The sequence below is a fragment of the Pinus tabuliformis genome, chromosome J, assembly GCF_031772625.1.
Source record: "Pinus tabuliformis cultivar Carrire ecotype Pingquan chromosome J, CPIR1, whole genome shotgun sequence".
NCBI classification, from domain to species: domain Eukaryota; kingdom Viridiplantae; phylum Streptophyta; class Pinopsida; order Pinales; family Pinaceae; genus Pinus; species Pinus tabuliformis.
Genome location: NC_142295.1, coordinates 906,840,034 through 906,854,199, shown reverse-complemented (window position 1 = coordinate 906,854,199; position 14,166 = coordinate 906,840,034). Strand labels below are relative to the sequence as shown.

Genomic DNA, 14,166 nt, shown 5'->3' with positions numbered 1-14,166 from the left:
GATCGAGGGTCACAAACGCTCCACGTCTCCACTGCTGGCATGTAGGCTATATACTTGGTCTTTCCGGATTCTTCGAGGTTTTCGCTCGCACTGCTCGGCGCTTCACAGCTCTCCGCTCCATTTCACCACTGCAAGGGGTCTGCTCCATAGCTCCGCGCCGAGACCATCCGCCATTCCAGGCAACATGCACACTCTCTGATGTGCTTCCGCTCCATGGTTTTACATCCTCGAACCGGCCAGGTAAATTTTACTGTCAGTTGAAAGTTTCTGATGTAATTTCGATTTGTCTGCTACGAGGTAGAGTAACATTTTATCCATTGCATGACAGGTTGTAAATGGGAAACTTCCGGGGTTTACGGCATTGGAAACTCCCTCCAAATATTGGTCCGCCGAGTTTACACAGGTACTTATTCTCGTTCAGGTGTTTAGTCTCGGTTGATTCTCTTCTGTCTCACCGTTGGTCGCCAGGGGTTTTTCCCTCTGTACCTAGAATGAGACCCAACCTTACTATTTCACAGTTGGTCGCAGATAGCGATGGACGGATTCTCTTATTCCGGTTCCATACGTTCTGGGTCTGATTAATGCATATTGGGTACCCCTTCGCTTGCAGCGGTTTTGGGTTTACCTCTGGTTCATTAGGCTGTAATTTTCACCTGATTCTATTGAACAACTGTATATATTTTTGTTTTGTCGAATGTATTATGACTATGTTGAAGCTCTGGTTGGAAACCAGCTCGCTTGTTTTTAATCTGGACCCATATGGCTTGGCGGCCGATGATTTAATATAACCCGTTGTTTATGTTACGCTATCGTTTACTTTCATGCTGTTAAGCAAGAGTTTTTATGAATAATAGGGTTTAAATATTACCCAGTTTCGTATTGTAATTTCTCATTCTGGTATCTTGCTTTTTCGTTTACGGCATGGATGCGTTTTTGTTTACAGCATGAGATAAGGGTTTATCCTGTATTTCAATGTATTTTCTCAACAGATATGTATAGATTTTAAAGATATGTCGCACCTGCATCTGGTTACAGTAGATGTATGGTCGACTGGTTCTGGGTTCTCCGTAAACACGAGACCCTGTGGTTCTGAAAGTTATATAATGGTTATAAATTATTATTCGTTCCTAATTCGTTAATAGCTGGAAAATACTTCTGTAGCTTCTATGCAAATGTATATTTTGGTACTTCCTTTGATACGTTTAAATACTTCCTCTGTACATTACTCGAATGCCAACACGGCGTTGCTGCATGTCTCTTTGCTCTTCGTGATGATGGTTTGCACATATTAACTGTCGTAATCTTCAGAAGTCTGTTCCACGTTAACTGTTCAGACCTTTAATTTAAGATATTATCTAAGGTTTGTTTCTTTGTTCATATTCGTCTGTTCTTCCGTTATCACAAGTTAAGGATTCAGGCTTTTGCCCGACGCTAGGGAACCTCCAGAACCCCCCCCCACCTGCTACGGTTCGACCTGGTTCGGGGTCAAGAATTTATTAAATTCTTCTTATCGCCTTTTAAAATCTTCATCTTGGCACTATCTAGCAGATTGAGGTTATAAGGAAAGATGTTTTGATTAAGGTTATAAAGAGAGATGTTCTGTTTGCTGTGAACATTAGGGGTCAAGATATGATATCTACCCAGAGTTCTGTTTCCTCATATGTTGCCAGTTTTCTGGTTTGAAACCCCAACAACTGTAAGTTTATTTGTCTAGTAGGGATAAAGCTTGTTTTTCCCAGAATTTCTGTCCAATAACTTGCATCGATTTTTACAGATATACTGTTTACAATTATTGCTCAAATAATCACAGTTACACTATCCTTCGACTTTTACAGATATACTGTTTACAATTATTGCTCAAATAATCACAGTTACACTATCTTTCGATTTTTACAGATATACTGTTTACAATTATTGCACAGATAATCACAGTTACACAGATAACTATAGAGACATGAGGGTTCCGTTACTTACCTGATCTCCGCTGGTAAGGTGAATCCGGAGCAAGTCTCCTGCCGAATTTCTGTGTAAAGCTTGTTATCCACCCAACCGTGAGACTTGTCCTTCGGGACCTGAGTCTCCCCCCAAGCTTCTTCTTACCGGATCACTATCCTCAGTAAGACAGCACTGTGTGCTCGACTATCTGGTCCTTACCAGACTTAGTCCATACAGGGTCTTTCTTTCCCTTTCTCTTTCTCTGCCTGTCCCTACAGCCCAGAGTTCTGTCAACCAACCTCCCCTTTTCCCTGGAAACCCTTCCAGTTAGGAAAGGTGGTTATTTCTAGTTTTGTTAACTAACTTTTCTTTTCCAGTTCCCTTTTGGGAATTCCAATACTTTTATGAGTAATTCTTTTAATCATTATCTTAGTGCATATGTAAAAATCAACAGAATACTCTTAAAAGAAAATAAATCCTTCAATATCATTCTAATTCAGTTTTTTTTACCGTAGTAACCTTTAAATAATTAAATTTTTACGGGGTCATCACAACATTCAGCCTAGTGCTGCCATGCATTTTTTGCACATTTTGTATTACAGCTCTCTTCTTGGACTCATACATAACCCTTCGGATTAAGGGGGGGAATGTTGGACACCTAATCCTCAATGGGTTAGTGTGGAAGTCGAATGGACAAAAGCAATCCAAGAGACCTTGGGATGTGAATCCCAATGGTCACATAATGTACTATAAATGTATATCTCCTGTTAATAAAAAAATGAACTCACATGATTTATCTTTCCTATTCTATGTTTCCCATGTGTGTTTAAAACTACTAAATTTAATAACTCTAATTTAATGATAAACAAAAATGAAGAAAACACAAATCTATAAAAACCTAAATATCCACCTTCTAAAAAAATTTATAAGCAAAATTTAAAAGCTATTCCAATATATGCGTACACGCCTATAGGGTAATTAAAAACCAGGAAAAATAAAATAAAGGGTGAACTTGTGTACTGAGAAATTTAAAACAAAATATATAATAATGAAAACAACCATATAAATTTTGGCTTCTCTAGGGAGGTTTTTCTTGGGAGGCTTTTTGAGTATAAGAATAAAATTTTAAATCAAATTAAATAATTCGTTTCTTTAGGTCTGAGAGACCAAAATTTGATCTCAATAGAAGTTAACCACCACCATCATCATCAATAATGTAAATTTTAAAATTGATTATTAAAATATAATAAAATTTTAATATTTAACAAAAAAAAATCAATTAATTAAATTTAATAATAGTAATAAAATATTTATTTTTTCCTTTTATTTATTTTTAAATAAAATAAATAAATATATAATATAATATTTGATTTAATAAATAATTAAAAATATATAAATTATGTTTATTTTTCTCAATCTTTCAATGTAATAAATTGGAATAACTTTTAAAAAACCATTCCAAAATATTGGAAACAACTTTATAAAATTTCTCTCCTATCTTCTCCACTTTCACTTTAAACTCAATATCAAAATAAAAGTAAAGCCAAAAAAATTATTAAAATCTTTATAGCAGCCTCATAATTTTTGTTCCTTTATTTTAATTTATTTCTATATAAAATATAAATTTTAAATTAAGATATGAAAAATATTAAAAAAAATTATTATAATTTATTTTTAAATAATAAAAAGATGAATACTAAATAATTATTAGTGTGTTATTTAAAAATGAAAATATAAGATCATCACCATTAAAAAAAACTAAAATAATTTATTTAATTTTTTATGTTGTTTAATTATTACATCTTTTTAATTTTTTCAATCATATTTTTATATAAATTTTATATTTCTCGAAATAATAAGTTTAAACATTTTAATCAGTCCAAACCTCATTTTGAATAATACAAAATCACAAGTATATTTTTTTTATTAAAATCCTATAAAAATTAAAAAACATAGCATAGTCAAACTGGTGTATTTTGTAAAAAATAATAAAAATTCACAATTATATTTTTTTGGTTAAAATCCTTAAAAAAAAATAAAAAACATAGCATAGTCAAACTGGTTTATTTTGTAAAGAATAATAAAAAATCAAATTAAAATCCCAAAAAAATTAAAAAACATAACATAGTCAAACTGGTTTATTTACTTTTACAAAATACTTTGTATTAATAGATTTTTTTATTTAAAAAAAATAATCATAGTTATTAATAAATTAGAATTAAAATATTTAAATTAAAGAAGATGGGAGTAAAGCTTTATCTGGTGTCCGTGGTCACCATATCTCCCCTTACGGCACAGCATTGACCCTACTTTCAAAGAAACAAAACAATGATAACCATAAATGGAAAAGAGAAAAGAAAGCAAAGACTCTTTCTGAAAACACATTCTATGCTTCTCCTCCCCTCCCCTCCCGTGATGATGACGAGAAGGTAATAATTGCTCTCTCTTTAATCAATCAATTTATCATTCTCGCAATGCTATGAACCTAAGCGTATACTTCGCGCTTTTCGTTGAACGATTCTTCCGGAAGGAGCGGACGTTTCACCAACCTTTAAAAACGAATAACTGTGTCTAGATATTTTCAGGTTCGCCTGGAATTTTTTGGCCGCCTGGATATTTTGGTTGATATTAAAAGTTATAAGAAAAGATATTTATTATGAGTGAGGGAATAGAAGATTTGAGAAAATTATCTTCCTAAGAATAAAACCAAAAATAAGTTTAAAATAAGTTAAAATCCATTGTAACTCTTTTTCCAAGGCAGGATTCTTCAACAGGATAACATTTTGGTGGTTGAATTCTCTTTTGTCCAAAGGAAAGAAGAAGCCTCTAGAAGAAGATGATTTGCCTTGTGTGTGTGGAGATGATCAAGCAAAGAATAATTATACAACATTTACAGAAGAACTGTTGAGGCAAAAACAGAAAAACCCATTTAGCACTCCATCAGTTTTCTGGGCTTTGGTTTGCTGTCACTGGAAAAATCTGGCAAGGATTGGGTTCTATGCTTTTCTCAAAATACTTACTCTGTCTTCTGGACCACTTGTTTTGAATGCTTTTATTGGATTTACTGAATGCTTTTATTGGATTTTCAGAAGGTAGACAGTCATTCAAATATGAAGGATTTGTTTTGGCAGGAACACTCTTTATTGCCAAGACCATAGAGTCCATATCTCAAAGGCAATGGTATTTTGGCACTAGACGGATTGGTCTACAAATGCGCTCTTCACTCGTTGCAGCAATTTATCAGAAACAACTAAAGCTGTCCAATGAAGCTAAATAGGTATATACAGCCGGAGAAATCATGAATTATATGGCGGTAGATGCTTATCGTATTGGTGAACTTCCTTTCTGGTTTCATCAGACTTGGACAACAGTACTCAATCTTATATTTGCTTTAGGCATCCTCTTCCATGCAATTGGATGGGCCACACTTTCGGCCTTGGCAGTTATCATCATTACCATTCTTTTTAACTCTCCATTGGCAAAGTTACAGCATAAGTTTCAAACTGAACTCATGTCAGCCCAGGATCAGCGGTTAAGGGCTACCACAGAAGCTCTGGTGCATATGAAAGTACTGAAATTGCATGCATGGGAGGAACGCTTCAAAGAAAGTATTGAGAATCTGCACAAGGTAGAGTTCAAATGGCTATCTGCGGTTCAGTTTCGGAAAGCCTATAATTCGCTGTTGTTTTGGTCATCTCCCGTTTTGGTTTCGACTGTAACGTTTATAACCTGCTATTTTTTTTTAATTCCTCTTACTCCAAGCAACTTTTTCATGTTCCTAGCCACTTTGCGCCTTGTTCAAGAACCAATTCGACTAATGCCTGATGTAATTGTTATTATCATTCTAGCAAAGGTCTCATTAAGTCGTATCATCAAATTTCTTGAGGCTGCTGAACAGGATCGGGTGGTTGAGCGTGTATTTCTTCAGAACTCTGACCACTCTCTTCTTATCAGTTTTGCAACACTAAGTTTGGATTCCAGTTCATCAAAGCCCGCATTGAGAAACATAAACTCTTACTCCAAGAAACGTTTTCACGTTCATAGCCACTTTGCGCCTTGCTCAAGAACCAATTCGACTAATGCCTGATGTAATTGCTGTTACCATTCAAGCAAAGGTCTCATTAAGTCGTATCATCAAATTTCTTGAGGCTGCTGAATTACAGGATCGGGTGGTTGAGCGTGTATTTCTTCTGACCACCCTCTTCTTATCAGTTTTGCAACACTAATTTGGGATTCCAGTTCATCAAAGCCCTCATTGAGAAACATAAATATGGAGGTTAAACATGGCTAAAAATTGGCAATTTGTGGAGAAGTTGGGTCTGGAAAATCAACTCTTTTAGTTGCAATACTTGGAGAAGTTCCAAAGTTAAGGGGCGTTGTGAGTATGAATTACTTACCTCCTTACCTTAACATTGTCAACCATTTAAATTGATTGATTCTCTTTCTTATTGTTCTCAACCCTACCTCTGCAGTTGCAAGTCTGTGTACCCTCGCATATGTTTCTCAGACTGCATGGATTCAAACTGGAACAGTACAAAACAACATATTATTTGGGTGTCCCATCGACGAGCAGAAATATCAGGAAGTTATCCTCAAGTCTTCGCTGGATAAAGACCTCCAACAGGGATGGAATTTGATGGGCATTTTGCCCGTCATAAGGCTTTTTGAACGTATTTGACGGCTGGAATTTGTCCATGCCCGTTTTGACTGACGTGCCCGGAAGAGTAAAAAACGTTTTTTTGACGTCTGGAACTTTTTCCAAAACGTTCTTATGCCTAGGGTTGGAATTTTTTTGAAAAACGTCATTCCCTTATCTCACAGCCTGCAGGGCCGTCACACACACTGTTTCCTTCCTTTTCCTATTCTCGCGCAGCTCCTTTTCGCCTGACATCATGCTTTACTCTCAGCTGCAGCGTGAAACTCTTGGCTGCATGAGGCAAGTAGCTCAATGAATTGTGGAAATGTCAAGAGGGCCGAGGCTGTCAAATTAGCATGTGGGAGGAATCGAAATTAGCATGTGGGAGCAGCCAATGGCCATAGCCATTTTTCCTGAAATTTCTTCTCTTAAAAACGAAGTCTCGTCCCCAATAGCAGCGAATTTTTCGCTCTGCTAGAGATTTAATTTTTTTGTGGAGAATGGGCAATTCCCACTTGTCCCGCGAGTTGCACCAGAAGATTTTTTCTCTGAGAAAATTTGGAATCTTTCCCTGGACGATTTCGGGGATCTGTGGACGATTTCGGGGATCTGTGCATGCCATTGCATGGTCTCCCTGTCTTTCACCCAACGAATGTGGCCCGTGGGCTTGTTTTCTTTGTACAATCGAGTTCATGATTCACAGTGCACACTCTCTCTCAACGCATTGCCCATTCAAACTTACGCCTGTCGCCCAGCTCAAGATTGGCTCCAAGGAAACTGCGAGGAAATTACAAATTGGTGCTTCAAAGTTCAGGTTAGTGATTGATTTTTTATTCTTCAAACACTGTGGGTCTACCGTCTGATTGTTGTTAGCTTTTAATTTTTTATTTCATAAATTTCACAAGAGTCTACCGTCTGATTGCTGCTAGCTTTTAATTTTTTATTAGCATTTTAAGGTATAGTAGTTGTTCACGATTCCCGATGGATTATTGTATTTTACAATCATTTTTTTTTCAAATCTTGCTCTAAAAATAATATATTATACTGTTGTATAGGAGACGACTAGATAACAGCAGAGTTTTAGAAATTGGTACGAGAGAAACCCACTGTGATTCTGAAACCATGCAGCTCCGTAACTTGTAAGCTTTATTAATAATAAAATTGGCTAATTCTTAGTACTCAAAAAATGAGAATGATGTTAAAAAATCGGCTACAAAATATTGAGTATGAAAGACAAAATTTGTATGTTAAATAATTTTATTATAATTTTTTTTAGTTTAAAAGGAAACGCGATTTAGTAAAAATATCTAAATACCCTTTAAAAAAATGGCCATGTCAACTCAAGGATTTTTAGCTTAAAAGGAAACGCGATTTAGTAAAAATATCTGAATACTCTTTAAAAAATGGCCATGTCAACTGAAGGATATTTATAACTTGACGAGGATGGTAAAATGGCTTGTAAATCACATCCACAATCTTCGCAACAATGTTTTCAGTAAATGGTCCTACTTTGCAATTACAAATAAGCGCTAAGGTTTTCTTTTATGGTGCAGCGCAGTTTTTATGCCTAAAAGTTTTGACCACATAATGTTTCTGTGCCCCGTTATGCACTTTTCCTTTCATTAACCCGTTAATTCTTCGATTATAAGTACTTACAGAAGGATGAAAGATTATAGAACTTAGTTATGGACAAAAATACAATGGGAAACCTACTCCGCAATTGGGAGATATAACTGTATGGAATTTGACTTATTCAATTTGGATCAATGGGATTTCATTACACATTATACTTTTTTCTAGTTCCATGCATGAATGAAAAAAGAAAAATCCGAAGACAGGTCGCAGTTGATGTTGTGTTTGGAACTGAGGGAGTTGAGTGGCATCGTGGATTTGAAAATGAACAAGGCATGTCCTAGTCCAGGATTAAACAGCCAATCGTGCACATCCCATAAGATTTGAACACGAACTCCTTCTACATAAATGGTATCGTTGCCCCTGAATTTCCAGGGCAATTGATTCACTTCCACCAGGGTTGGAATTTCGATTTGAACTTTATATATATTAGTGTTTTATATATTTTTAATATTGACTTTATTGTTTTAATTATTTTTTTTTAATTTAATATAAATTGTAATAATTGATTTTTTCTAACTTTAAAAAAATATTAATAATAATTATTATTAAAATTATATATATATATATATATATATATATATATATATATATATATATAAATAGTATATAGAAAATAATATAATCAACCTAAATTATATTTTGCTTTAGAGAAAATAGGGGGTGGTTCAAAAAATATGGAATTGTTATATATTATGTTTTTTTTATATATATATGAGGATCTAATAAAATGTTGATAATTCTATAAAAAAAAATATTTCAAATTTAAGATTACAATTATAGGTAAGCTTTAACAATATTATTAAGATGTTGAAATGCTAAGAAAATTTAAAAGTTTAACTATATAGATTAATATTCAAAATCAAAGTTCAAATAAATATTAATGTAGATATGAGGATTTCAACATATAACAACTTCCTTAATTTGATATGCCTTTGTCTTTACTTCTTCTTCAAATAAATATTAATATAGATATGAGGATTTCAATATATAGCAACTTCCTTAATTTGATTACCCTTGTCTTTATTTTTCCATTCGAGTGCTTCCATCCTCTTCTAAGTCTTCACATCTTAGCTCAAACCTCTTCCTTAACCATTGCCCTTGTCTTTACTTGCTCTTCTTATTTTTCCATTGCAATGCTACCATCCTCTTCTAAGTATTCACATCTTAGCTCAAACCTCTTCCTTAACCATTTCCCTCGTCTTTACTTGCTCTTCTTATTTTTCCACGCCCAGTTCAAGATTGACTCTAAGGAAACTGCCAGGAAACTGCAAATTTGCGCTTCAGGTTAGTGATTGATTTTTTTTTTCTTCAAACACTGTGGGTCTGATTGCTGCTACGTTTTAATTTTTGATTTAATAAGTAATTTAATTTTTTATTTCACAAGAGATTTGTATGTGTAACTGCTCACAGCTCTTTAAAACAAGGGTTTATCATTATGCAGAATATGGTTTCTTGGCCTGGAAATTGACATTCCATTGAAAGTTTCTTTTGGTTTTCAAAAAACTTCTGGGTTTTTAAACTTATTTTACAGCGAATAAATCTGTTAAAACTTCAACCGACAGTGATAAAAACAAAAATTATTTTTTGTTTTTAAAAAGATTCTTGGCTAAATTATGTATGAGTGTTAATCGCCTTTGAAAATTACGATAAATATATGAAAATTTTCAACATAATTATTTATTGAATGGTAATTTTTTAATCAAAACTTTATTAGTGAAGGGTTCATTTATTATGAGAACATCACTCTTGAAGGGCAAAATTTTTAATATAACGTTTCTTGACGGGAAGCATAAGGACCCAAAACGTCAATTTTTTTTTTTTATGACGGGTAAAGAGAAATCCAAATTCCAACCCTGACCTCCAGAATCTTCCCTTCAATGATCAGACTGAAATAGCAAAAAGAGGTGTCAATCTCAGTGGTGGCCAGAAACAGCGGATACAGCTTGCCCGTGCCTTATATCAATATTTTGATATTTATCTATTGGATGATCCTTTCAGTGTTGTTGATGCTCATACAACTACTAGCCTGCTTAAGGTTAATATGGCGATTTCCTTCTAATATAAAGGTTTTTAAAGTTATTATGTACTTGTTACTAATTTGCTTTTTGCACCTTTATACAGCAATGATTTTCATTTTATTTAGCTTACGCAGATCCTATTAATCACGGATTTTGATGTGTAGGAATACATAATGGGAGCACTGTCAAACAAGACAGTAATCCTTGTAACACACCAAGTTGATTTTCTCCCGGCATTTGATGCTATTCTGGTTAGTAAACAGTTGTCCTAGCCATGTGGAAGCTGTTTGTTTGCTTGTATACAACATTTTGACGAAGTTTTTTAACAGATTGCACATAATTATAACTCCTGTAATTTTAACATATCTAATGCTCATAGCTTTGGCAATTTTTATTTGAATTTCTACACTAAAGTTTCTCTCTTTTGTAGTTGATGGTAGATGGGGAGATTCATCAAACTGGGAAATATCAGGAACTGTTGGTCTCGAGTGAGGTATTTAGAGAGCTTGTGAATGCAAACAAGAATATTGTTGGTTCCAATGAATCAGCAGCCACGATTCCATCCACAAAAGATGAACCGATTAATGACGAGAGAGAAATTCAAAGGAGCAAATCACAGAAAGAACGACTGATTTCAAATAGAGCTCCCAAGGGGGATCAGCTAGTTAAAAGGGAAGAGAAGGAAGTTGGGGGCACTGGTTTGAAGCCATATATTGACTATTTGAAACAGAATAAAGGTTTCTTATATTGTTCTTGTGCTGGTCTCGGTCATCTTATATTTTTGATTGGGTAGATTTCAGGAAATATTTGGATGGCTGCAAAGGTGAAAAGTCTTCAAGTCAGTGTATTAAGTTTAATAACAGTGTACTCAGCCATTGGGTTCACATCTATATTGTATTATTCCTTCAGTCATTGCTTTGTGTTATTTGGGGGCTTGAGGCATCAAAGTCCTTCTTTTTTGAGCTTCTGAGTTCTTTATTTCGAGCACCAATGGAATTTTTTGATGCAACTCCATTGGGAAGAGTTCTGAGCAGAGTAAGTATTTTTATGTAATCACGATGGGCTTCCTTCTTTTCTTTTCGCTCCTTAAAACAAAAAGTGAAATTTGATGTACATCAGGGTAGTAAACTACTGACATTTATCTTCCCCACCTCCTTTTTCAGGTTTCTTCAGATTTCAACATTCTCGATGTAGACATTCCTTTCTCTTTTGTCTTTGCCATGTCGTCTACCATGAATGCTTATAGCAGTCTTGGAGTTGTGGCTGTTGTAACATGGCAAGTTTTGTTTGTAGCCATTCCAATGATTTATTTGACCTTTCAACTCCAGGTAAAACGCCACTTCACGCAAGTTTCTTGAGAAGACTCTATACTTCACTATGAATATTGTGAGAGAAGCTATAATTGATTTTTCGTTTGTTCAATTTAATCAAAAATACTATTTTGCCTATGCTAAAGAACTGATGAGACTGAATGGTACAACGAAATCACCTATTGCAAATCATTTTGGCGAGTCCATAGCAGGAACAATGACCATTAGGGCTTTCAAGGTTGAGGATCAGTTCTTAAAGAAGAACTTAGACCTTATTGATAAAAATTTGAACCCCTTTTTTCTACAGTTTCTCGGCAAATGAATGGTTGATTCAGCGTCTAGAGATGTTAACTGCAACTTTTCTTTGCTCCTCTGCTCTTGCTATGGTTCTACTCCCAAAGGGCAGCTTCAATCCTGGAATGAACGATGAAACTAAGGGTTGTCTATGGGAGATATCTGCTATTACTGGATGCTTTTATGTATACGATGCTGATGCCTAACATTTGAACTGGTGCAAGTTTTGTTGGGATGGCACTATCATATGGTCTGTCATTGAACATGTCATTGGTTTCCAGTATTCACATCCAATGTACACTTGCAAACTACATTGTTTCTGTAGAACGAATCAAATAGTACATGCACATTCCTAGTGAGGCACCAGCTGTTATAGAATATTGCAGACCACCAGATAGTTGGCCCTCGCATGGGAAGGTGGAATTGCAAGAATTGAAGGTACCTGAGTTGTGCATTCCAACAAGATGAATGCGTTAACATTTATTTTTTTAACTAAAATTTGAATGGTTTATGATGTTTGCAGTCGAATATATTTTGATATGTGTGCAGATTAGATATAGAGCCAACAACCCCCTTGTTTTACGGGGCATTACATGTACATTTAAGGGAGGGCAAAGGATTGGCATTGTTGGGAAAACAGGAAGTGGGAAGACCACTCTCATTAGTGCTATTTTTTGATTAGTGGAACCTGCAGGGGGTAGAATCCTTATAGATGGTTTGGATACTACCTCTATTGGGCTTCATGATTTGCGGTCGCGCCTTGGGATTATTCCTCAAGAACCAACTCTTTTTTGAGGAACTGTTCACTTCAACTTGGATCCATTATCTGAGCACTAAGATTTGACAATTTGGGAAGTATGTAAATGTTATTCAACATAACATCTCATTGAATTTATCATATGTGGAATGACAATAGTAAATAATGCTTTGAATTTATTTTCTTTCTTTATTAAGGTTTTGAACGAGTGTCAACTTGGAGACATTGTAAGAGGGAAGGTGGATGGCCTAGATGCACCAGGTAAATTTTGTATTAAATATATATTTTTAAATGTCATGGAATTCTTTGACATGAGGCCAAGAATTTGGCTGTTAGATTTGAAAGTTTTTCGTGGCACTAAAAGATCAATAAAATGTAGTGGGGGACGATGGAGAGAATTGGAGTGTAGGACAAAGACAATTATTTTGTTTCGGATGTGCATTGCTAAGGAAAAGTCGAATCCTTGTTCTAGACGAAGCAACAACATCAATAGACAATGCTACAGATGCCATTCTCCATACAATAATTAGAAAGGAATTTGCAGATTGCACTGTAATTACCGTTGCACACAGGATACCGACTGTTATGGACAGTGACATGGTGGTTTCCATCAGTGATGGTAAGGCCCTGTAATTATATCTTATCCCTGTGTTGTATGCATGGATTGGTTTCAACTGAATTTGTTGCAGTTGAGGAAATGGACAGTAGTGAAAGTGAGTCTATCCATTTCTACCTAATTTGAATGCTTTTGATTTGAATTCATGCAGGTGAGATGGTGGAGTGTGATCATCCATTGAAGCTGATGGAAAGGGAAGGATCGTTATTTGGAAGGCTTGTGATAGAGTATTGGTCCCACACATCAAATGCTCTTCTTCATGCAACAAGCACTAAATGAATAACCTTTCCGTCTCTCTGCCCAGATCATGAGATCTTTGGTCGATGCTTTAACTCTTGCATGAAGGGCTAATTGTAGCATTGGTGACCTTATTGTTCAATTGATGTATTCTCGTGTTAGATAAGATCTCATTGTAACAACGATCAAAATGACGGGTCTACGAAAATCTGGGAGGCCAGTTGTTTAAAATTAACTCATATGTTGTTGCAACCTGAATTTTTCGTTCATAAAAAAATACTTTGAACAATGTGTTTTTGTGCACAAGGGCCTGAAAAAGTCTCTGTTGAAATTTCTAAGTCTAACCTATTAGAAATTCTTCCTACACTATCTGGTTTATTTCACCTACTTGTTTAAATTTTTAACAAGTTATTTAACCATATAAATACTGAAAATAAACACAAATGCAGTCTCAACCATCTAAAAATCATCAACAGAAAGAATAGACAAACACACAAGTGACACCATTATTTTTGGACAATCTTCCCTGGAAAAACCCAACTTGGGAAAACTGGTGCAGCAGTTCTGAGGGTTTTATTACTAAGCAGCGCTTCTTGAGTACAACTAGGGTGCCAAACTGGCTCACTCAATAGAGAAATCAATCTGGCAACCATACCTCTATTCGGAAGTAGATATTCAGCAAGTCTGCTCCACAAAAATCTCTTCGATGCTTCTCAGAAGCTCTGAGT

General features: G+C 35.0%; 1 pseudogene; it reads left to right on the top strand.

Moving 5' to 3' along the window:
* The first annotated feature begins 213 nt into the window (after window positions 1-213).
* Window positions 214-13,668, top strand: LOC149229654 (ABC transporter C family member 10-like; annotated as a pseudogene).
* The last annotated feature ends 498 nt before the right edge of the window (window positions 13,669-14,166 follow it).